General features: G+C 47.0%; 1 protein-coding gene across 3 annotated transcripts in view; it reads right to left on the reverse strand.

Annotated features, from left to right (window-relative positions):
• LOC116851141 (GATA-binding factor C-like) overlaps positions 1–23623 on the reverse strand; it is a 160918-nt gene that overhangs the window by 125122 nt on the left and 12173 nt on the right. The window contains exon 1 of one of the 3 annotated variants that reach the window (XM_032830248.1): positions 7915–8783. The exons of 1 other annotated variant lie outside the window; for it this stretch is intronic. The gene's annotated coding sequence lies outside the window, so the exon portion shown is untranslated. Of the gene's footprint in view, positions 1–7914; positions 8784–23623 lie in introns of those variants that run through there. One more of the 3 variants, XM_032830246.1, reaches the window with a different exon arrangement.

Below are 23623 nucleotides of genomic sequence, written 5' to 3' on the forward strand. Positions count from 1 at the left end.
TTGAGTATTTCTCTCGTAATTCTATTTCTAAACTCTATGTGATAAAAGTGCGTGTGAACCAATTATAAGGGACGAATCAACTATTGAAGTTGTTGCCAAATTTACGTACATCTGTCTCTATTTAGAACATTCCCCGATTACTGTCTCTTCACTACTCGATCAGACGTGTTGAAACGTATGCAAAAGTTACTTTAAAAGCCATGGAAAGAAATATCGAATCTTACTTTATACAGAGAAGAACTTTTTTTTGGAAGTAGAGACAGAAAGAGAGAGAATATTGACCTTCATACTTAACCCTTCGTGAGGCGCGTGATTGACAAATCTAACTTGAAGTCTATCAGGGAATATAAGATAAAGGAGATAAAAATCAATATGATAAACTTGAATAGATACCTAACTTTGGAATTATATTATTTTGTTTATTAAATACGAATATTTGAACTTTTCCAACATAAAATATACGTAAATTTTTAATATATGTATATTCTGTGATGCGAAAGTTGAAATATTCGTATTTGAAGAGACGGAAAAAATAAGAATATCCTGAATTAGGTATCAGTATCCAAACTTTGGTACATGGAAAAAAAGAATGGTTGTATCAACCATAAAAACCTACCGATTCGTTGCTTCAAAAATATACTTTTTTCAGGCAACGTATCGCAGTGCTAGAAATAAAAGTTATGCTATATTTTACTATTATCTGGTTGACACAACCTTTTTTTCTTTTCGTGTGCTTTTGCCTTATCGCAGTTTTCTTTTCTTTCTTATATCAATGTTCCAAGTATTGTAGACGCCGCGACGACTTGCGCGCGCGCGCACACACCACCTCTCACGCGAGAAACACTCGAGCAGCGACGCGATATGATTGGGGCGGTCGTCTGAGAGTTCCGGACGATCGGATTCACCGGCGAGAGAAACACGGTGGTTTCTAATGGCGAGCCCCGGCAGAAACCCAAAGCGAATCGCTCGCGAGCGCGCCGTGGAAACCGCCACGGGGGTGAAAAGAATGGAAGCATCGGCCCGTGACACGCGCTGTCACGGCCATGGAAATAGGAGGCGAGAGGCGTCATCGCCGAGTCGCCCTCCGACGGCTGTGAATTCGCCTAAGCGGATATCTCCACGCCGATTCTCTCCTCGATCGACGGCAGCCAGGTCGGAGAGCTCCGTGCCGACGGATCAGCAACGAAACAATCCGGTAACGCGATATCACCGGGGCGCCTGGCAACGGGATGAGGATAGAGGAAAAAAAACAAGCCTCGAAGGTCGAAAGGATATTGGCCGACGAAGAGGTGACAACACTCGCGACGAAGTGACCGAGTGTAGTGACGCGCTCAAGGTCGCGGGGCGGATTTTCAAACGGCCAGCGAAAAGATTCACGGGGCGAGCCGCTCGCTTGCGAAACGCGACGGCCTTTTTGTCGGCACGTGTCTCAGAATCGCGGAACGTTGGAACTGGAGCTGCGCGGAGGCTGACTGAGGCTGGCTAAGCAACCTTATTTCAGGGCACACAAATTTCTATAATCGTAGACGTAAACTTAAGCTGAAGAACCAGAATATTGCTTTATATTTGAATATTTTAGAAGAAGATAAAAGTAACGGTGGAACTTAGATTGAGCAACTAGAATTTCAAGCGACTGGATTCTAGTTACTTCTTTGCGTAACAGTCAGTTTTACTGTAAATGGTCGGTTCTATTTTCAATACTGGTCAGTTCTATTTTTTTTCTAGAGTAAGCAAAGATAAAGTAATATCCTGATTGGTTCTTCGGCTTAAGTTTACACCTTACGTTTACGGTGACGGAAATTTGTGTGCGGGAGTTCTTAAACCATGTCTACAATGGGCACTTATAAGACTTAAACTTTAGGGCCATGGCACGTGGGAAATCTTAAGCAGTAAAACATAAGCAGTAAGTAAATTGACCAATCATAGTCGATTATTAGAAAAATAATCGACTGTGGTTAGTCAAATTGCTTGAGACTTAAAACAAGGTTGTAGATAACCTCTGAGGCCCGTATTGACAGTCGCCGCTTGAAATTTGTTGCGAGAAACTCAGATTTGAATTTTTAGTTGAATCGCCGAAGCCTGCATTAATAATCGTGACTTGAAACTCGCCTCAGAGATATCCAGACTTGAATTTAGAGTTAAACGTGAGTTTCTCAGCCGAACCGCGATTACAAATATAATGTCACATGTATCATATGAAACTCAGGTTCAACTCTAAATTCAGATCTGAGTGTCTCACGTAGGACAAGTTTCAAGGAACGACTATTAACACGAGCCTGAGGTTTGCTGTTTGTACATCGGTGATCACAATTCAACTGAAAAACTCACATCCATTCAAATCTGAGGCCCGTATTAATAGTTGTCACTTGGAACTTGTCTCATGTGGCATACTTAAGGTGATCAAATGTTCCGATTTTTCACCCTTTGTCCCGAATTTTTTTGAGTGCTATTTGGGACATCGATTTGTCATCATTTTCAATGATTATCAAATAATTTTCGAATCTTTTTACCCCCCTCCCCTCTCCTCGCTTCACACATTTATGAAGTGTCCCGAATTCAGGGCTGGGAAATCTGGTCACATATACCGCGAGGAGAAACAAGAAGATTACTTACAAATGACGTCTTCACGATACACCCCGGCGACCGCACATCGCTATTCTCGACACTCCCGATATTTATTTTCGCGCGAGACTTAATTTCGACAGGTTAAAGACGCGTAAAATGCGGAGCGATGTCGATCGATGTGTCCACGGCGGTCGCTCGATGCAGAAAGATCGAGAATCAAGATGGTCGCGCGATTGTTGAATCGCGCTGAAAATATACGCCAATATATGAACGGCGCCGCGGCCGAAAAGAACGCGCTCTATGAGATACTTGTCTCTCCGTATTTCTTTTCCTAACAAGCTGACGCAACCGCCCGAATATTCCGCATCTCTCTCTCTTTCTCTCTGATTGTCATCACATTTTTAATTCTCGTTCAATAAATCCGACGATTGCCCGATCCTATTGCTACTTGAGCGAGTCGATGTTATTAGCAAATGTAAGGGACGTCGGCGCGACAAGTACAGGTCGCAGATACCGCGAGGAGAAACGAGAAGATTACTTACAAATGACGTCTTCACTATACGCCCCGGCAATCGCACATCGCTACTCTCGACACTCCCGAGACTTATTAACGCGCGAGACGCACTTTCGACGGATAAAAGACGCGAGAAACGCGGAGCGATGTGGATCGATGTGTGCCCATAGCTGCTGTTTGGCGCGAAAAGATCGAGCATTTCGCGCGATTCATTACCAACGCCTAGATTGAATAACCACGATGACAACCTCGTAGTGCAAAACGAATGCGATTGGTCTAGAGTGGTTAGTAACTCGAGCAAGTGGTTAAGGCGTCCGTCGTACAGATCGCGTCGTTGTAGACGCGCGACCTCGTTCGCATCACTGGCGCGTTCACATTCATGCACTTTTGGCACTTTCGGCGCGCTAATGAACTTTTGGTGTACGTGATTGACAGCGCGCGCGTCTGCGATCTTTTCATGCCGAGCACTGCCATGGACACGACACTTCGTATTCCATATGTCTTTCGCTTGTGTCCTGTGAGTCTCCTGCGGAAATAAGTATTAGAGTGCCGAAAACAACGACGTGCGGTCGTCAGGACATATCGTAAGTTTATTACACACGACATTATTACGAAGTAATCTCCTCCCTTCTCGACACATACAGTTAAGATGACCAGACGTCCTTTTTCACCCTTTGTCCCGAATCTTTTCGATCTTTGCTATTTGGGACACCGATTTGTCATCATTTTCAATGATTATCAAATAATTTTTGGATCTTTTTACCCCCTTCCCTCCCACTTCACACATTTATGAAGTGTCCCGAATGCAGGGCTAGGAAATCTGGTCACCTTAGACATACTCTTTTATTAAGAATTAAATCTAAGTTCTTAGTTCAGATAAGATTATGACATACATGACATTTATATCTGTAATTGCCATTCAACTGAAAAACTCACTCTAAATTATCATTTTACTCTAAATTAGAATCTGAGCGTATCACTTGAGATGAGTTTCAAGTAACGAGTATTAATATGGACTTAAGTACCTAATACCTCACTTGAGGTGAATTTCAAGTGACGATTTTTCCGACTACTTCTAAAAATTTTTTAGATACAACTTTTGCGTACATGTGAAAGTATAGATTAGTCCAAAAATGTAAAGTCCCCAGAGTGCGGCTTCACGGATTCTAAAGGTTAATACGGGTATAAAATATATGGAATATTTGGGTGTTTTGGACGAAACAAATAATGGTTAATCTTTAACGGATTGAACAGAATTACTAGTAAAGTTGGAAGTTAAAAAACTCATTCCCCCAATTCTGCATGTAAAAAAATTAAAAAACTTAAGCTTATAGATCATCAATATATATAACTGATGAGTATATTGACTATTTTTCTGATAAACTAATCGATTAATTTGACTAATTATTTTCTTAATAAGATTAACCAACACTAATTTGACTGAATCAAGTGCAGATAAAGATGCAAATATGGACGGATAAATTGGATATAAGTAAGCTTTAGAAGTGATCTAAGAAATGAAAAATAAGAATGACGGATTGTAGAACTCCAATTGAAACGCGCGCGTGCCTTTTTCCCGATACGTTACAATGTAACATCACTGTCTACGATATTCCCCGAGTCGTAAGGTACGCTGGAAACGCATCATTACATCAATCAACGCAGCTGATTCGCAACAGATGAATAGAAACGACTGCTCGCTACACTTACAAATCGCCAATTATGCGTCGCGCACGAACCGTCGGCCAAAGTCTACCCTCGTTTCGTGTGCTTAGAGAAGTGTTCCAAAAAAGAATATCCCGCGACTGTTCCGCGTAGAGGGAAGAGGATTTACCCCCGTGGTTCGCCGTGAAGAGATCAAAGAGAGCAGAGAGAAGCGGGGATTCTGAATGCGCGCGCGAAAGCGTGGGCGCCGTCGGTAGCCCTAATCGCGATCGCGAGCGTTGAAATGTTTCTTGGAACGCGGAAGCTGTTTTTACTAATCGCATAATTAATCGGGGAAGGGCCTCGAACACTTTGGCTGTATGGCTTCACGTCGGCTATCGAGTTTTTACGGAAATTATCTCGGCGTGACGTTCAGATCTGAAGCCACTGAAGCTACGCTAATTTCTCAAGCTCTGCCTGCGAATTGCAAACGACGCGAAGATACTTAACTCGTAAATGGACGCGCGGAGGTAAAATGTGACAGTTCATGTAAGAAGAATTCGCGTGCGTTTTTTTTTTTGAGGATTAAAGAGAGCTACCAGTGACGATTATACTATAACTCATTTTTCGGCGAGAGACCAGAAAGAGGAGTTTTATCGGCGATGCGAGGCGCATACAACACGACTAATGCGAGTTCTAACGACGATGAGTCCTCGTCACGTTATAAATACGCGCACGACAAACGGCCGCGCAAATATTCGCGGTAATAAAAAGAGAAGCCGCGGGCTTCTCACATCACATTCGGCGAACCCTACGGCGAACTTTACGACGGCGAAATCGGAACCCCGCGATACTTTTATCGAGACAAACAGAATCCCCGCGACGCTAGAAACTTTACGAGATTAAGAAACAGCGCACTCTTTCCGGTTTATTCGCGACCAGAAATCCCCGGCGGCAACGAAAACTCGACCTAGCTCTGTCCACTTCTTTCATAAATATCGCGTGTTGCACCGCTCTCAAAGAGAGTTCATCACTTTGGCAGAAAAGCAGAAACATAGAAGCCAGTCGGAACTCGCGCTAGTCATCAGACAGTAATCGACAATTTTTGTTTTACTACCAGCGCGAGTTCTGATCGGCTTCTGCCTTTTTGTTTCCTGCCAAGGTATGAATCTGCCTTTAAAAATAATTGATATTTTAGCAGGAAACAGACAGGCAGGAGTCAATCAGAACTCGCGGTATAGAGAAACAAAGTCTGGCGACTGCCTACTGATCATCAACGTGACGTCTGATTGGGTTCCGCCTTTCTCCCAAGGCGTGAAAATCCCAAGGATTGCCTCCGAACGTGCCGCTTCGCGATACCGTCGGCGAGCTCGTCGCTCGAGAAGTTCATAACAGTCCACTCGCATCCACGATCGAATCGCGTTCAATTTGTCAACACGAACTTTCCCGCCGGCAAAGTACCGTTCCTACTGCACTGTTAAAAATCGAGGCTGACGCATAAAGGGACGCTCTAAGGGACGTCCCCCGCCTAGTTCTAGTCATCGAGAATTGTTTCTCGATTGAAAAGAACTAAGGGAGTTAAACAGCTTGAGCTTGAGGTCCCACAAATACGTGAAAGCAAAAAACTACCGCGCTTTTATGACAGTACACGACATCATCGAATGCGAAAGGACTTCCCGCTGTCTTTGGTCTGTCGCCAGTAAAGAATATAATCGAACGAACGGACTGTGACTCATCCTGCCTGTGACTACCTGCCGTCGGCAGGTTTTCGCTTCACTGTACGGATTTTCTTCACGTTTTTAGATAACTCGAGGATATATTTCCCGTTTGAGTTTTTCCAAAATTGTACAACTGTTAATTTCTTATGAACGATACGCGCAAACTGTCTCCCGTTTGATCGACGAAAAAGGAGGCGCGAAGACGATCCGACGACATCGTCCTCTCAGCTAGAATTTATTCCCTCGTCAGGTTGATCCCCATTAGTCATCCGATTTTTACAAAGTGATGTTATCGGATCCTGATTATTGATAGGGTTCTAATTATCAATAACCCTTATTATTAATAAGGTCCCGATCTCGCCATGCTGCGTTGACAGATACCTGATCAGAGGAATCTAGTAACATCAGCTTATACAAAAATAACCGATTGGGATCAAGCTGAACAGGGCCATGGAATAAATTTTCCACTCGATCGAGGCTCAGTTCAACTGGTCAATATCGTAGATACGCGATTCAGGTTTAATTTGCACGACGGCACCGCAAATACGAACTTCACCGCTCGCCACCGGTCGTCCTAGTTATATGTCGCGAGAACAGGAGTCAAGTCCGCGGCGATTCGGAAGCGAAAATGTACATACGAACGAAGTCCGCGGACGAAAGGTTGCAGAACACTATTAGCTCAGTGAACTTCAGAGCGTGTGTCCGGCATCCAATAGAAAAATTTATCTTCCTATCTTCTATTGAATACACGAGCGAAATTTCAATCTTGGCCTGCTTTGTTCCAATTGGTCAAATTCTAATGTTCAATTCGCAATCCTTCATCTCCAATCCGTAGTGTGACACGGGCTTTATCAGACTAGAGATTCGATTGAAGATTGCGGGTTAAAGATTAGATTTTGACGAATCAACAAACTGCGATCTTGGTTTGCCCTATTCTAATTGGTCCAATCTTTAATCCACGCGATCCTCAGTCTTCAATGCATAATCTGATATAAGGAAGAGAGTGGCAACTTCCTGCCATTGATTATATATCATCTCTCTCTCATTTTCTACGTTCACTTCAAACCCCGTATAAGTTCAGGATATTCGCCGAGTCGTGTCGTTGAAATGCGCGACTCGGGGATTCGCGCGGCGACAGTTCGTCTACTGTTTAATATTCTCTCGCGATCTCCAAGCGCCGATATTGTTCGCGCATCGCGATTGGTTGGGGACTTGCGATAGCCCGCGCGACCGTTGGCAGCGCTTGGCGCCAAAGATTCACGAGCAGCTCGCGGGTGTACTGACTCGAGAAGGAAGAGGAGGAAAAGAAGAAGGTAGAAGCCGGTCACGAGATGCTCACGATATTCGCGAGCAGAGTCCGTCGCCAGGGCGCTTGAGAAGAAGCACGGGAGAAAGACTCACTACGCTCCGCGAATGTGATCGGAAACAAGACCGCAATCGGCGAACCTAACCCGCCCGGTAGTAGGCGCTTACCTTATCTCGGCGGCAATCCCGGCTGATAACGCGACGACTAGTTCGTGTACGTTACGCGGAGTTGGGGGAAGGGGGAATATCGTTATCACTAAGTTAGCACCAACACACTGCACCGTACACACACACAGCACATCGTGGCGTTCATGGAGTTTTGCTCCGGCGGGAACTGGCGGCCGGCTGGGTGGATAGGTGACTGAACAAGTGAGCGAGAGAGTGAGCGGGTGGGGGAGAGCGGCGAGAGCGGGTCAGATTGACAGGACTTTCCCTGCTCCTCTCTCTCTGTGCCTCTCCTCTTCTGCGAGATCTTCCTGCGATCACGCACGTCCGGATGATATCGTCCGAGAGTACCGGAGGCGCGCACGACGTTATGATGACGACGACGCGACGATGTTGTCCTATCACTGGTACGCGAACGCGCGCGAACTCGAGAAACTTCTCACTCGCGTTCGTCCTTCCTTCCGTTGTTTCGTTCACCTCCGCCGCAATTGTGCCGCCGCAATAACACGCGAGATTCGCTCCGCAGTCAGTTTTCCACGAGAGTCCCCCTCGTCGTCCGACGAGATCGCCCGCTTGACGTTCACGTTTTCTCTCTCTTTTCTCTCTCTCCCTCTCCCTGCCGTCGCGGCGCCACGAGAGACCGAGAGAGCGGAGATGCGGCTGAGAAAGTCCTCTTGCAGTTTTTTTCAAATCGCGCGCGCGCGCGCGAACTCGAGTCGATGCGACTGACGTGGCACCCGGCGCGGAACTAAGCGCACGAAAACACTGCGGCGAACAAGCCCCCCCAATCCAGCGCGATCGGCCATTTCCGGTGGCGCTCGGCCGCGCTCGCTGGAAAGCGACGACGCCCATTCGGAGCGGCCCAACCTACTCACGGGCGTTAACTGTCCCCACTGCGCTCGCAGGAAAGCAGCGCTGAGCCCTGCCGCCGCCGCCGCCGCCGCCGCCGCTGTTCCCGCAGCTGCCGTCGATGTTGCTGCTGCCACTGACGACACGTATGCGCTCTGCCCGCGCGGCTGTGCCGTTCCCGCGACTGCGACAACGACGACGACGTCGACGTTGTCATCGACAAAGTCAACGAGAAAAGACGCGCTTCCTCGACGGAGCGGGCCAACGAGAAGGAGGTGCAAGCCGCGCTTGTCGCTAAGTTCACGGTGAACGACGCAACTGGTCGTCGCAACCGGCGCGTCGTAAAAAGCCGCACGTCCGTCGAGGTTAGAGGACGACGACGACGACGATGACGACAACGACAACGCGATGGACAAAGTGGACGCAGGTCGACGATCGGTGGTGGTTATCGGAATTTTTAGACGACCACATCGTACCGTCGTCGTCGTCGTCGTCGTCGTCGTCATCGTCGGACGCGGATTTCTATTGGCTAGGTGAATATTCATGAGATAGGCGGCGCTCGCTTAGGCGCAATTTCTTTCGGGCATCGAAAGCCCGCTTCGGTCATTTATCTTGTCCGCGTATCGGCTCACGGGGGAGAGGGTGAGATTATTGGTCTACGATGTCTGAATACTTCTGCGGGAGTGCCACCCCCCTCTCTCTCTCTCTCTCTCTCCCTCACATAGGAGAAGGAGAAACGTATTATAACCACATTGTCGATTTGCACGGGAAGACGAGAGAGAAAGAGAGAAAGAAGAGAAGACGGAGAGGTGGGAGAATACAATTCGCCCGCCTTATGCAGAAATAATTCACGAGTAGGAAATAAACGCGGCATCTAGCCGGCGGCGAGATATCGGAGCGCGGCGATTTCGGGTAACGCGAGCAGCGCGCGCGTCCACCAGCGGCGGTGCGGGCCGCCGCGCGCGAGCGGAAAATTCAATGTTCCCAAGCGGATTTAATGCAGTCCTCACCGATTGGCAGATACCGCGGCTCAACGGTGCCAAATCGTTCCATCAGGACGCACACGCACGATACATTTCTATAGCCTACTTTGAATATATTGCTGCGCGAGCTGCAGCTGCGGCAGCAACGAGCGCCGGTCTGCTATTTACGCCGGCAATTTATCAACGCGCCAGCCAATCGAAAATCTAACGTATCATCAGCGCGTAGCGCAACGACGAATGAAATTGTCGCGGGTTATTTTTGAGGCTCTCGCGCGCACACACATACACATATCGCGCGCGCGAAGCCAAAGCGCGAAGAGTTGCCGATGATCCCCGAAGTACCATTGGATTCCGGCGTATTCCTCTTTTGGAATTCCTTCGAGCGAAAATTCGGAATGACAAAAGTGAATCTTTAATGTCTGTTTCTACCAACTTTGGTTAACTCAACCGGCTGGTTTCAACGGCATTGACCAATCGGCATTTCTCGTTAGTTAGAATTAACAGATGCGTTTGGTCAGTTCCTTTGGAACAACCAGCCGGTTAAGTTAACCAAAGTTGCTAAAAACGTTGATAATCGTCATCATCATCGTCATTTTTTAACGGGAAAAGAATACACATCCCCTGATCACACGATGGAAAGAAATAAAATAATCTATTTTAATTTTTAAGAAAGAGGGATAAAGTTCTTCATGAAGCGGCAATGTACACACAAAAATAAAATGTTCTAACGGTCAAGATAGAATTCTGAATGTTAAAATTAGTCACAATTAAAATTAGTTGCTAAATGTTAAAATTAGTCACAATTAAAATTAGCTATTTATCTGGGAGAAAGTTGTCTGATACGTGGAATTTACGGCAACAGCATTCGAGTAATGTCTGCAAATAAATTTCGGTGGGTCATTTTTGGACACTGGGTAAAAATCACTTTTTGTAAGGAGTGTGGCTGGGCTTAACATATTCGCTGCCAAGATCACACACATGTGTAACGTAACGATCTCTCGCTTCTAGTTCATTTTCTTTTAGAATTTCCAATTTTACTTCACATGGATGGGCGTCATAGAGAGACATCCTTGTTAAATTTCACAAATAGCTCAGATGGAAATTCTGTCTCTGTCGTTCGCATGGATTGAGTGCGAAATATCCTATATCGCAATTATTTGCTAGTCATTTATCCATTTTGACAAATTCCTCGTATCTAGATAATTTTCGCTATGCGTGACCGCCATCTTTCGTGCGTAAAATTCCAGATGCACGGCTGTCACTTTGCTTTTCAAGCGGAATATCATTTGAGGAATTTCAGAGAGCGCACCTCGCGGAATCGCCCCACCTCGTGGGCAGGATCACCTGCGCGCGACAGGATCGACACGCGACAACCTGCACTCGCTCGTTACTCTCCACCTTACACGCCAATCCTTCCTCCAATGTCACAAATCCGCGAACGGGTTTCCAACGATACGCGCGCCCCTTCGTCCCTCCAGCTCTCTCCCTCCCCCTTCCCCCCTCTCCCTCGAGGGAACGCGACAATTCGCTCGTTCGTATCGTTCGGGAAGCGCGGTACCAGTCCGCCCGACGACGGAGCAACGAGGTGAGGAGAGAGATCGGGACTCGATCTCGCGTAAAACGCGGTAATCTAGATCGCAGCACGAGCCGGCACAAGAGGTGTTGAATAATTCTGTCGGATCGGTCCCCGCGCGCGCGCGATGAAAGAGACGCCTTCCGCCGCGATCCTGCCGCCGATCCGAATTTAGATCGGATCGGGGAAAACGAGAGCCCGCGCGCGAGCCACGTGCCCAGCTCGCGAAGATCAGCGGCTAGATACGTGTATACGTTGCTGCGCACACACAAACACATACGTGAATGCCATACACACACACACAACAAACACTCGTGCGTTGTGTGCTCGCTGCGCTCGCGCAATCGAGCGAGCGGGACCGATCTTGATGCCGGCGGGCTATCTAGATGAGATACCGCGATTAAGATACACGCCCTCCGAAATCCGAAGTCTGAAATCCGAGCGAGATGCGACGACGATCTACCGTGTTACAGGTTGCCCCAGGTCGTGCGATCCGATAGCGCCGGTGACTTTCAGGGGGCGCGCGCGCGCGCGCGCCGCGCGTTCTCTCTCTTTCTCTCTAACGCGCGCGAGCTGCTTCCACTCTAATTGCAGCCGGATGCCTTCAATCTTCTTGTTTACGTCGCGGCGCTCTCCGTGAGTTTGTTTTACGCGACGACTGCCCAAGTCGCCCAGTTGAAACAGCACGTTTACACGAATACGCGCCGATTACGAGTGCGCGATACGGCTACCTCGGATCCAATCGCGATCTCGGCACAACGGACGACGTTTGACTCGCGATTGCGTCTTGGCCGTCGCGTCTTCTTCTGGGCGAATACCAGGGAGAAATTTTGCAGAACGACCGACCAACGCACTCGTACGTGAGGCAACGCGAGGCTATGTAGGTTGTGGGCGATTGTTGTGCTAACCTGCGAATCTAATCGATCTACCATCGACGCCGTTGCGCAGTTGACGCTTGCGTGTATGAAAGCCTCCTCGTGCCTCCTTCTCCTCTCCTCTCTCTATCTCCTGCTTTGGCGAAGTTAAAAATCTCAGAGAAGATCGCGCGCGATATCGTCAGTCTCAACGACGTCCATCCGGGTGGGAGAGGGACCGAGAGATAAAGAAGATGCGTTCGATTAAGCGGAAGCGAAATAACGCAATCAACATTTTCTGATGGCAGATAAAGGCGCGCGCGGGCGCGAGCGAGCCGTGTACGAAACGCTTGCAATTTTTCGCGAGAATTCCTCTCCTATGCGCGACCCGGCTTCGCGTCATTCGTGCGTGCGTGCGCGCGCGCGCGCGCGTGTGTGCGTGGTGTACAGGAGAGCGCATGAGTACGCGTGTGCGTGCATACGTGCACACGTGCCTGCGTGTGCGACCGCGATGATACCGAGAAGGCGGGGGAGGGAGGGGGTCGGTTGGGGGCATCGTCGGCGCGGCGTGGGGGAAGCTACGGTGGGGTGGCGGCGTTGCCGGGTTGCCGGGTGGCTGGAGTACCCCGGCGGTGTACAACCGAACAATCTGTAGAAGCTTGTCCAGGACGAGAGAAGTCCGTAGATCAGCCAATCAGATAGGCAACCCCCCTTCTCGTCCATTGTCACAAAATGGCGGCCCTAAATCAGCCAGACTCCGCCTATTGCGCTCCCCCACCTGAAGCGCCTCTAGCGGCGCGTCATGAAAAACTCCGCCTATCGATTCATTTTTACCGCTCTTGTTTCTCCGTCTCTCTCTCCCTCCTCTCTCCTTCTCTCCTTTTCCACCCTCCCTCCTGCCCTCTGCCTCTCTCCCTCCCACCCTCCCTCTTGCTCGTCGTCGACTCACGCTCTTGCTCTCGCGCTCCTTCCAGAGTCTCTCTCGCGCGTCTCTTTTTCTATCTCCCGCCTCCACCGCCACCTCCTCCTCCTCCTCCTCCTCCTTTTCCTCCTCCTCCTCCTCCTCCTCTTCGTCCTTCTTCTCCTCCTCCACCACTGCCGCCGCCGCCGTCGCCGCAGCTGCCGCCGCCACCGCTTTCTCGCTTCCCTGGCTCTCTCGCGCTTCTACCTCGCCTCTCTTTAACAACCGGTCTCTCTGTTCCAACGCGCGCCATACGGAGCTACCGTGTCCATTCGCGTGTCTCCTCGTTGCCGATCTCGCTGCTGCCTCTGACATGTCGCCGTTTCTCTTTCCTTTCTCCTCCCGCCACTTTTTCGCCCCAACCCCGTCAACTTACGTCTCATGCTCGACAATGTTCCGGGTTGGAGAGAAAATTCGGCGACAATGGCGCAATGGTCAGGGAGGAAATTACTCGACGGTCAGATCCTTCGGGAAACTGTACGCGTGAGATCACTCGCCGAGTCACCTCGCAAGGTGACCTACGCTAGACGATGACGTGTGGTTTCACAAAGAATGTAAAAAGGGCGTCGAGATCGGCAAAACGCACACAGACGAATCGTGTATCGCGGTAACCTCCTGTCTCTCTCTTTCTCTCTCTCTCTCCATTTTATATTCTAAAAATGCTACCTCATCTCCGGGGAATCGATGCCCTCGAAACAAGTGTTAGTGAAATCGGACGGTCACACACGCGGCAGCTCGATTCTTCACGCCGAGCCAAGGATCCTCGGTTGACCGATAAGCCTCGGTCTTCCGGGACTCCCCCGTGGCGAGAGCGCGCGGTCGGTCCACCCCTATACGTAACTCCCCGGTGCCGTTCCGATGCGCGCGAGACCGTTCGATGCCTCGCGCAGATATTTTTCTGGCCTGATTTTTATTCGGGAGCGGGCGGGCGGGACGTAGGGAGCAGGAAAATAGTCATAAATTACGTAGCTACGTGAGTTTTCGAGCGACCGCGATATCGCTGCCTCGGACTCCGCGCCGATTTATTATTCTCCGCTGAAAATACGTGCGGCGAGTACGTCCGGAAAGGAAGGAACCCTTTTTGTTTGCACCCTCTTGCTCCCACCCTCGCTTCACTCGCTCTTCTTTCCGGAGAGGAAGCCCCGGCGCGTCTTTCGCGGAACGTCGATACGCGTTCGCCGTGTGTTGCGCCTGATTGCGTCGTATTCGCGAAATTAATACAAGCTATGTTGAGTGCACGATGGCCTAACATACATACAAAATGTACACATTGCTCGACCGTAATCTCGTTCATATAGAGTATCGCCATTCCTCTTTCATTGACCGGCGTAACCGGTGATAAGAGACCTCGGATAAAGGACCCGCGTTTGCAAAAGTAAGTGAACACGAGGGTGCGTGTGTATGTGTGTGTGTGTGTGTGCATGTGTGTACGCGCGTGAGTAAGGCGGGTGGAACGGGGGCGGTAGGAAGCGGCGAAAATAGAGAGAGGGTGAAAAAGAGACGAAAAAAGCACACGCTGAAGGAGAGACTGGAGAGCAAGCAGCGGTTCTCCAGGGTCTCCTTTCAGATAATACGGGCCACCGCCGCCGCCAACGTTTCCTCTTTTCCCTTTTCCCTTTCTTCCTTTTTTCGCCGCGCCGCTGGCCGTCCCTCCTCCCGAAAGTCAAATTCGCGCCGATAATAACTTTTTCCGCCGGCCCACCCTCGCCGTGGCTGCGAATCTTCCGCATAGCGGCGAGGCTGCGCTGCAAATCCAAGCATTTGCTTTTTTAGCTGAATCTCTCTCTACATGTTTCTTGTCGTTTTCAGTCACGTTGTTTAACACGCTTTAACGTATTGAATTATAGTTCACACATTTTAAACGTGCTGCTGAATGGCAGAATCGTGAAAAGAGCTTCAGCCGAATTGCATGCTTATGCATGGAAAAATAAGATTTTATTGCCGCATCTAATCACGGTTTGCCGAAAATGTTTTGTTGCTGTGATTAAAAATTTGCTGCTGTAACTAAAATCCTAGTGGCGTAGCCAGGGGGGGGGGGCTGAGGGGGCTGCAGCCCCTCCCCAAAATTAATTTTCTGGGTTAAGGTAAGTGTGAGAAAAATTTTTTCGAATGAACTTTTTTTGCTCGTCAAAAATAAAAAGTACAGCCTCCCCCGAAATCTTTTTCTGGCTACGCCACTGCAAAATCCCTTTACTGTTGTTGCTGTTACATCGGTTTCATAGCTAATATATATATCTATTATAACTATACTTTTAGGCATCCATATGTTACAAACGAGATTTAGCTATTACACACAAATTCTTGCTGACGTAGGACTTTTTTCCGTATATATTTAGAAATGATACGGAAAAAAAAAGAAATCCACTTGGATTTGCAGTGTGTGCGCGGTTTTTGCGTTGCGAAATTTTACTGGAAAACTCTCCTCTTCCTCTCCCATTAACAATGAATCGTTGGATTATTTGGGGATCGCTGTCGACGATAGATCTGCGAATTCGTGTCTACACGAAAAAGAATTGGCTGCGGTAGCCAAGAATCTCATTGCAAATCTAAATGTGTTATTTTGGCTGGATTTCACTCCACATGTTTCTTGCCGTTTTAAACCACATTTAAACGTATTAAATTATAATTTACACATGTTAATGTGTAATGTTTCTCAAACATGTTAAATGAGATTACCTAAAACGATGAAGAATGTGTAAAAGGAGCTTCAGCCAAATTACACAATTATGCATTAAAAAATTACACTTGCACTGTGTGTAGTAGTAAGTCTCGTTGCAACGTTGCATACGTACTTAAAAATACAGCTGTCAATAGGCATACATAGCAGCAGCATTCCAGCAATATCTACAAGGAAATTTAGATGAGTTTGAAGATTATATATTCTTTTGTCTCACGTCGCTAATCCTTTTGTCCACTACAGTAAATTTTTATAAATGACTATAATCAGGATGGCTGCCATAGAGAGATTTTCCTTCTAAATTTCACAATAGCTCAGACAGAAATTTTGTTTCTGCCACCCATATTGATTAAATACACAATATATGCGGTCTTTGCTGGTCATTTGTCCATCTTAACAAATTTCTCGTACCTAGATAATGTTTGTTATGAGTGCAACACCATTTTCCTCGAGTGTAACAAAAATTTTTACCGCAGCAGCAAATACATTTACAGCAAACTGCGATTGCAGCAGAGAAATTTTCTTTCTTTTCCGTGTACAATTAGCGATGTATATTCGAGCCGATAATTGTCTCGCCTCCGTTGCAATCGTACGATGATCGTTTGAAAGCTCCAATGCACGATCGACATCGCATAAAACGCGGACAAGGAGACAGTAAATATCACTTCCAGTCGCGCCGCGATCTCTCCGCGCGGAATATTCGTCGAGCAGCCAGTGGTTTAGAGAAAGTAGCCAATTTGAATGTTACAAATCTCGATGGCGCGGAAGTGGATTAATTAGCGCTCTGAACGCTCGCATTCAGCGTGCATTAACAACGCACGCGCACACACACGCGCGCGCGCGCACGCACACACGCGACGCAGCTCACGTACGTGCGCGAAGCACTAACAGAAGGGCGGGGTAATGACCGTTGTTAATGACTAAACGTCACTCGATGGCAGCGAAACTACACACGGGCGATTGACCGAACGCTAAATATAGCGATCGCATCGCATTACTTTCCCCTTACGCGGTTCTTCCGCGGTAAAATGGACTCACGGAGAGTACGCCGTGTGGTAATCCCTCCGATTTTCCGGGTCGAAAGAAGTTTGCCTAAAATTGGGGGTTTTTGACTCACAAACAGAATTGAAACAAGTACCAAATGAAAGCGTGTGCCGAAAGGAATTCCAGTCAAATCGTATGTACAAATATTTTAGTTCCAAGCACAAACATAATATTCAGTGTATCATCGAAATGCGAAACGTATCTGTTTACCTGACACGAGTGTTTCCCACTTTAACCTGATCTGACCTGACCAGCACTGTCTGCCCTAGCTGGCTCTATTGTCTAACGCAGGTCACAGTGTCTAACACGCGTGTCGTGTCGTTTCGTGTCATCAAACGAACCGCGGACATATAATTTAGTGGCTAAGCCCCGAAAACGAGGGTTGATGCTTTTCCATTATTCTTGCTTACCTCCAAGAGAGTCTTAAAGTCTTGAGGCAGTTCGTTCTTTTCAAAACTGGTAAATGTTTGTTTACTTATGTAAATCGACCATCAGCGAGTACAATTATGGGATCGGCACGTTGCGGACGAACAAGCGTTCTTCGAGTCCCGCCTGATTAAAGTCACTAAATTTAATAAAGTACTACATACGTATTTAGAACTAATATAGCATCAGTTAGTGCACGTAGAGCACATTTAGTGCAATTTGAATAACCTTGTTATGTTTTAAACAATAATATGTTTTTTTCTTCAAATTACGAGAGTATAAAGAAAATAATTTTAATATTTCCAAGCATGGATATATATAATGTTATAAATGAAATGTGAATTATTATTTAAAAAAAATGAAAATAATTTAATTGCAAACAAGCTACTGATTTTGTAGAAATCTTCTTAGAAAATTGTCCAGCAGACTTTATCCATTGAAACATTGAAACATTTTGATTAACATCCGGCGCGTTCTGTTTTCTAAAATGTGTCAGACAATCCTTTAGACTGATTAAAAAATACTTTCGAACAGAGATTGAAATGGATGTAACTGTAATGATGTGAAAACGCCGGGTCGACAATATCGTTAAAATGCGCGCACGCTTGTCTGTCGACCAATACATCAGCATTCATTCGCAAGCGACATAAAAACGAGAGAAAGATTCCTTTGAGAGTCCTTTCGCAGAATGTGAGGTACATGCGGCCGACGGAAATCGTTTTTTCGGCGAAAAGGTGTTTACATACGGTGTTGGTATATTAAAGTTTCAGTTCGTGCTTGCGACAGTCGTTTGCGAATTAGTAGTTGACCATTAGAAGGGATCATGATTATTGGGAACAAAAATGCGCAGGTGTCAACAGAGACCTATTACCTACTACCAAACTTTAGGAGAATTATGGAAATGCCCACTTAACCTTCACCAATTTACAAATGTGCTGGGATTAGGCGCGCTTTCTTAGTTTAAAAGTGGAAAGACGTAAAAAGTGAAAGGATCAACTGCTGTTTTGTCTGTGACAAAAGGCTGCTGTTAATAGAGCTACATATAATGTGGTCGAGAGTTAACGCGTTGTTTCGTTGCTAGTTCTTCTGTCCCTTGAGGGTTTCTTTTGATCAGCTGTCAAAACAGGTAGCTCACAAGCCAAGTGATCACGTCCGACTAACACGACTCGAGTTTTCTCGTGATCGATCGCCAATACGTTAACACAGTAATCATAACAGTATCGCTGACCGACTGTTGTCTAATGATGCAACATTGTTAATGACATTACTTATTACTGCATTACTTGCATTACTTATTACTGCGAGTAAACACGCAATGGGTGCGATTCTTTTCGTATGTATCTCTAATTTTTTCCCCAATTTTCGCGCGAAACTTGCGTTTACATCGAGAAATTCATTTGCGAAATCGAACAATCGCGTCCGACGCGTTATTTGTCGTAGTTCTCTCGTCTATTTACGTTTCCTCACTTTTCAATTGAGAGAATGTGTCCACTTTAGAGTCAGTCTATAATTCCATATCGCAACGAAGATTCCATTTCGTCCTGTGCGGCGAATTGCGGATCGTTCAAAGTGGATTTTGATCGCGTTGGTTTTTCGTCCGTCACGGGAAATACCATTAGCGTGCAGGACGATAAGTTTCTCCGCATGGGCGAATTTATTTATCACGGCCAGACGAATGAATGGACATAAATTCCGCGAGGATTTCGTGATTCGAGGGCAGTTAATTAAAGAAGCCAAAATCGGCCGCTCCGCCCCGTGTTCTCCTCCTCCTCCTACACCACTACCTCCTCCTTCTCCTCCTCCTCCTCCTCCTCTTACTCCTCCTTCGCCTTCTCCACCTTCGGCCCGAAGTTCCTTACGACTCCGCTCGGCCGAGGGAACTTTCCTACTTCTTTAGAAGTTCCTGGCAGATTTACCGTCTCCTAATAAATCGCCGGGGCGATTAGAATTAATGCCAGATTAATTCCAACGGCCTTGATAAATTCTTATCTCGCGGCCGCTCGAGGAAAGAGCGGAGCTCCGGGCTAAGAGTGTAGACTGTTCGGGCGAGACTCGATCTCGCGTGGATTTACTAATTTTTTGCGCGAACTGTACGCGAAATATATACATGTAATTCTTCCTCGCGTTTCCCATACGTTTTTACACGTGCATCACATCCAAAAGTTGCGTAACGCGGAGATAAACATCGTTCGACACGACGCCGATCTACAAAGCGAGACTACAAGAGTACTATGATCATGCGATACATGGTAAAGGAATTTTGTGTTGAAGTCGATCCGTATAGAAATTTTAAACATATCCATGGGTCAATTTAACGCATCGCCGTTGTGTTATTTGACTAATCTGCTTTGATCGTTCATATTCACCGTTTTTAAATGCTAAAACAACATAATTTATCTCTAACATGTACATTATTTTTTGTATATATAAAGTATGCAAATAAGTTGTGCTATTTGTTTATTTGCCTCTTGTTTGTTAAATTAATACAAAAATTAGAGTGGATAAATTGAAACGTGTGAAATGTGTTTGAAAACGTGTGAAATGTTTTGTAATGTGGAACACCTTCCTTTAATCGCTTTGAGATTACCGATGTATCAAACCTCGTTAGCATAGCCCGGATTAATTATTAGGTCAGTGAAAAAGTCAGCTCGATTTTCGAGTCAAATATTACTGTATTGCACATTCAGTGAGAACAACTGATTCACCTATCGCGTAACCACTGTTGTTTCCTTCGCTTCTGCGGAAATAACTTTACATTCTCGAGAAAGAATATAAAATCGAGCTCTGCTTTCAAGCTAACCAAATCCGCTGTTTCCGGTGCTCGCGCCATGCTAATTCACGCTCCAATTAAAAAACCGACATTTTCGAGTGTCGGAGTGTGGCCTTGAACGCGCGATAAACACATCCGCGACCTACATTCGATTTTTCTCTTATCGGGGGGATCACATGACCGTGTGTGTCGGTAGGTAGGTCGATCGGGGACGCGGAGACACGGCATGCACGACAATCGGCCCGATAATCGGCGATAAAGGCGAATAATCGGCCGCGGGTATCGCCTACCTTGGAGCTGCGGCTCCACCGTGTGTATTTTCGGACCACAAAAGTCGTGAATTCCTGCAGAGTCACAGAGCCACTTAAGGCGCGCTGCTCTCGCTCCCTCCCGCGGCACACTCACGGTCGGGACGATGGCGCGGCTCGACGAGCGAGCTACGTGGCGAGAGCGAGGGGAAGAGAGGTTTTTCTAGTCGCTTTGTTTTAATTGCGCGCGGACGCGTGTCAGGAACGTGTTGTACCGCCGGCGCGGATGGACCGTCTCGGCGCGCGGGGTGTCCGGAAAACGGGCGCTCTGGGGTAGATAGTGAAAAAGGAAGGGCGGTGGGACGTTGGGGTGGAGAGGGGGTGGAGAGCGGCACCTGGCGCCTCTGTGATTACGTTAATGCACCGACACGACGATGCGTTTTCTACGGACGAAAGTTTAGCACGCGATGCGGCTCTTTCTCTCCCTCTCTCTCTCTCTCTCTCTCTCTCTCTCTCTCTGCATTTCGGGTCTCTCTCTCCTCCTTCTCGGGCTCGGAATCTCGTCCGGGAATAATTTATTTTTTCTCCAAGAGGCGGGCTTGATACGCCCGAAGCGGAGATGTCCGGATTATCGTTACTTTGTATGTACTCTGCGAAAGAGCTCGTAAGAGTTAATGAGCTACCTTTTTGCCTGTGTAATGAAGAGCGCGCTGTCTCTCCCGAGGCACGTAATTTGTTGCGCATAATGGCTTGTTTCGCTTTCCCGTTAATAACACGGCGGATCCGCCGAAATTCAGCGCGATATACGGAATGCAAATGTGGAGTCTCGCTCCTCGTCATTCGCTCCGTCACGGTAGCGGATCGGCGCGTGTGACTCATCGATAATGCCGCGGCGTCTTGCTCTACTCGACGCATATTTCTTTTTTTTTCGCGTGTACACACGTCATGGATGCCCGAACATTTCCTAGATCTTCAGGTTCATACATAATACTTGAGAAAATCACACAAGTAACTCTGATTATAGTGGCGTTAATTATAATAATTTCATCTTATTCGTACACGCATAATCGCTGAAAATTCTGGAATTCTCGATCTAAGGAATGTTCGGGCACCCATGACGTATGCACGTATTCCGCGTATCAATCAGAACGGAGGAGAAAGAGAACGGAATGGAAATATTTACGCGTTGTCGACACACCGTCTCCCAATCGCCATTCGCCAGCCCTATCGGCGATGATCTAGCGCGACAATGCAACAGTTTCAGCGAGAAACGAGTGAAGAAACGAAGATCAGAGGACAGAGAGAGATACAGCCAAAGAGAGAGAGAGAGAGGGGGAGGGGAGAGAGAGAGAGAGAGAGAGAGAGAGAAAGAGAGAGTGCGAAGGGTGAAGAAAGTGAGAGAGGAATAAGAGCGTCGTTCGGGTCCTGACAGGTTTCGGCACGGATCAACGATCCGCGAAGTTTCCACAATACGTTGCTTGCACTTATCCAGTGTGTCACGGCGAGGGCGAGAGAAATAAAGAAAAAGTAAGAGAGATACACAGAGAGAGAGAAAGAGAGACGCAAGAGATGAGGCTCTCCTCGGATCTCGAAAAGGCCAAAACATAAACTACACGCGCACCAGCGCACCGTACAATATGCCCTACCACTACTACCTTCGTCGCCCTTTCGCCCCCGCGTACCCCGCGCCCCTCCGTCGTCGGCCTCCGCTCGCACGGTTCTCTTGGAAGAGACACAAAGCCAGGCAGGAGTTATCTTGATGAACCCTAAGTACTACAAGACCTATTTGGAGGCGAGATAGGTCCCCTCCTTCCCCCTGATCAGCCGGGTGGGGATAGGAGAAGGTGGACGTCGTAGTACGCGGGCGGGAGAAGGACAGAAGAAAGACTGGTGAGGAGGGATGAGGAGGAGAAAGAGGGTCCATCCACCTTGGAAAAGAGATCTTTCACGGTTGTCGATGCCACCGTGATAAGAGAACGGCATTCTCCGTCGCTACTCTTTCACCTACTACCACCGGCGCTATTCGCCTCGTCGAGACCGACCGTCGCTGCTGCACTTTCTCGTGTCGCCCTGCGCGCCGGGCCGGGCTGGGCCGGACCTCGGTGATGGGTGACAAACCACCTCGCGAAATGCCTTTCATTCGGCGTCTATAAGGAGAGAACGTGTTCCAACGAAACACACTACCCCCGCGGGACGCCGACCTGCCCCGAAAGAGCTAAGCCTAAATTCGCGTACAAGCGTGATACCAAGCTGCGATCGCTGCGTCGCGCTAAGTGGACGTTAATAAACGGACGATGACGAGGCGCGTTGGGTCGGTCTTGTATGCGTTCTATGTGACCCAGGCGATTGTGTCTTGATTGTATCATGATCGCGTAAGTAATATGAATGCATGCTGGCAATTCGGAAATTTGCATTTCTGATAACTCGCGTTTAGATCTCTGAAGTCTTACTGGAAAAATAATAGCGGGGAATATAAATGGCGACAGAAAAAAAGACACGGAGAGAGGGAGGAAGACGAACTGCTGATGAAACTAATTATATTCAAGATATTTGAATAATAATAATAATTGATATAAATTTTAATAATACATATTTATATACATATTTACATACATATTTACATACATATTTTAATAATACACACGAAAAGAAAAACTTGATTGAATTAGTCAGAATTCAAGATACATCGACTATTTCGTGAGATATGAATGAACTATATTTTTTGATTAAGATAATCATAGATAAGATAAGATAAGATAGAGATAAGATAAGATAAGATCAAACAAGGTTATCTTAACCAAACTACTGAGTAAACTTTTGTACAATCAATGGAAATCAACATAACAATTAATATTCTTGAAGGGTAATAATTAAACAAAAATTGGGTTTCACTTGCAACGTTCATTGACTCTCCCGCATTGACTCTCATTGGTCCGCTATTTTTTACGTGATTGGAAATATAAGAGTCATGAATGATCATTGAGATCATATTAATGAGATTAGGCAGTGAGTTCTTTCGAATAGAAATTAAGACACAAAATATGCTGAGCGACGGATTTTTCCATTGTTTTGCGTGATAACAATGCGGGTCAGATTAGATCCTATTCGAATAGAATGATTCATTGCGTCCAAGCATCCGGGGACTGCCAAAAAATTGGTGTCGACCTCTGCTTATTTGCATCGGATGAGGAGGGAGAACAGTGGAGACATATATAGACAGCTGGTCTTAAAGGATAGTACTTTTGACCTTTGACAGCTGTACTATTTGGTACAATAACATTGTTTCTCTCTGTAGTCGCCGTACGCTCGGTATCGCGCCAGAGATAT

The sequence above is a fragment of the Odontomachus brunneus genome, unplaced genomic scaffold (assembly GCF_010583005.1).
Source record: "Odontomachus brunneus isolate Ranch 3 - 2012 unplaced genomic scaffold, Obru_v1 Obru_scaffold_166, whole genome shotgun sequence".
In the NCBI taxonomy this organism is placed as follows: domain Eukaryota; kingdom Metazoa; phylum Arthropoda; class Insecta; order Hymenoptera; family Formicidae; genus Odontomachus; species Odontomachus brunneus.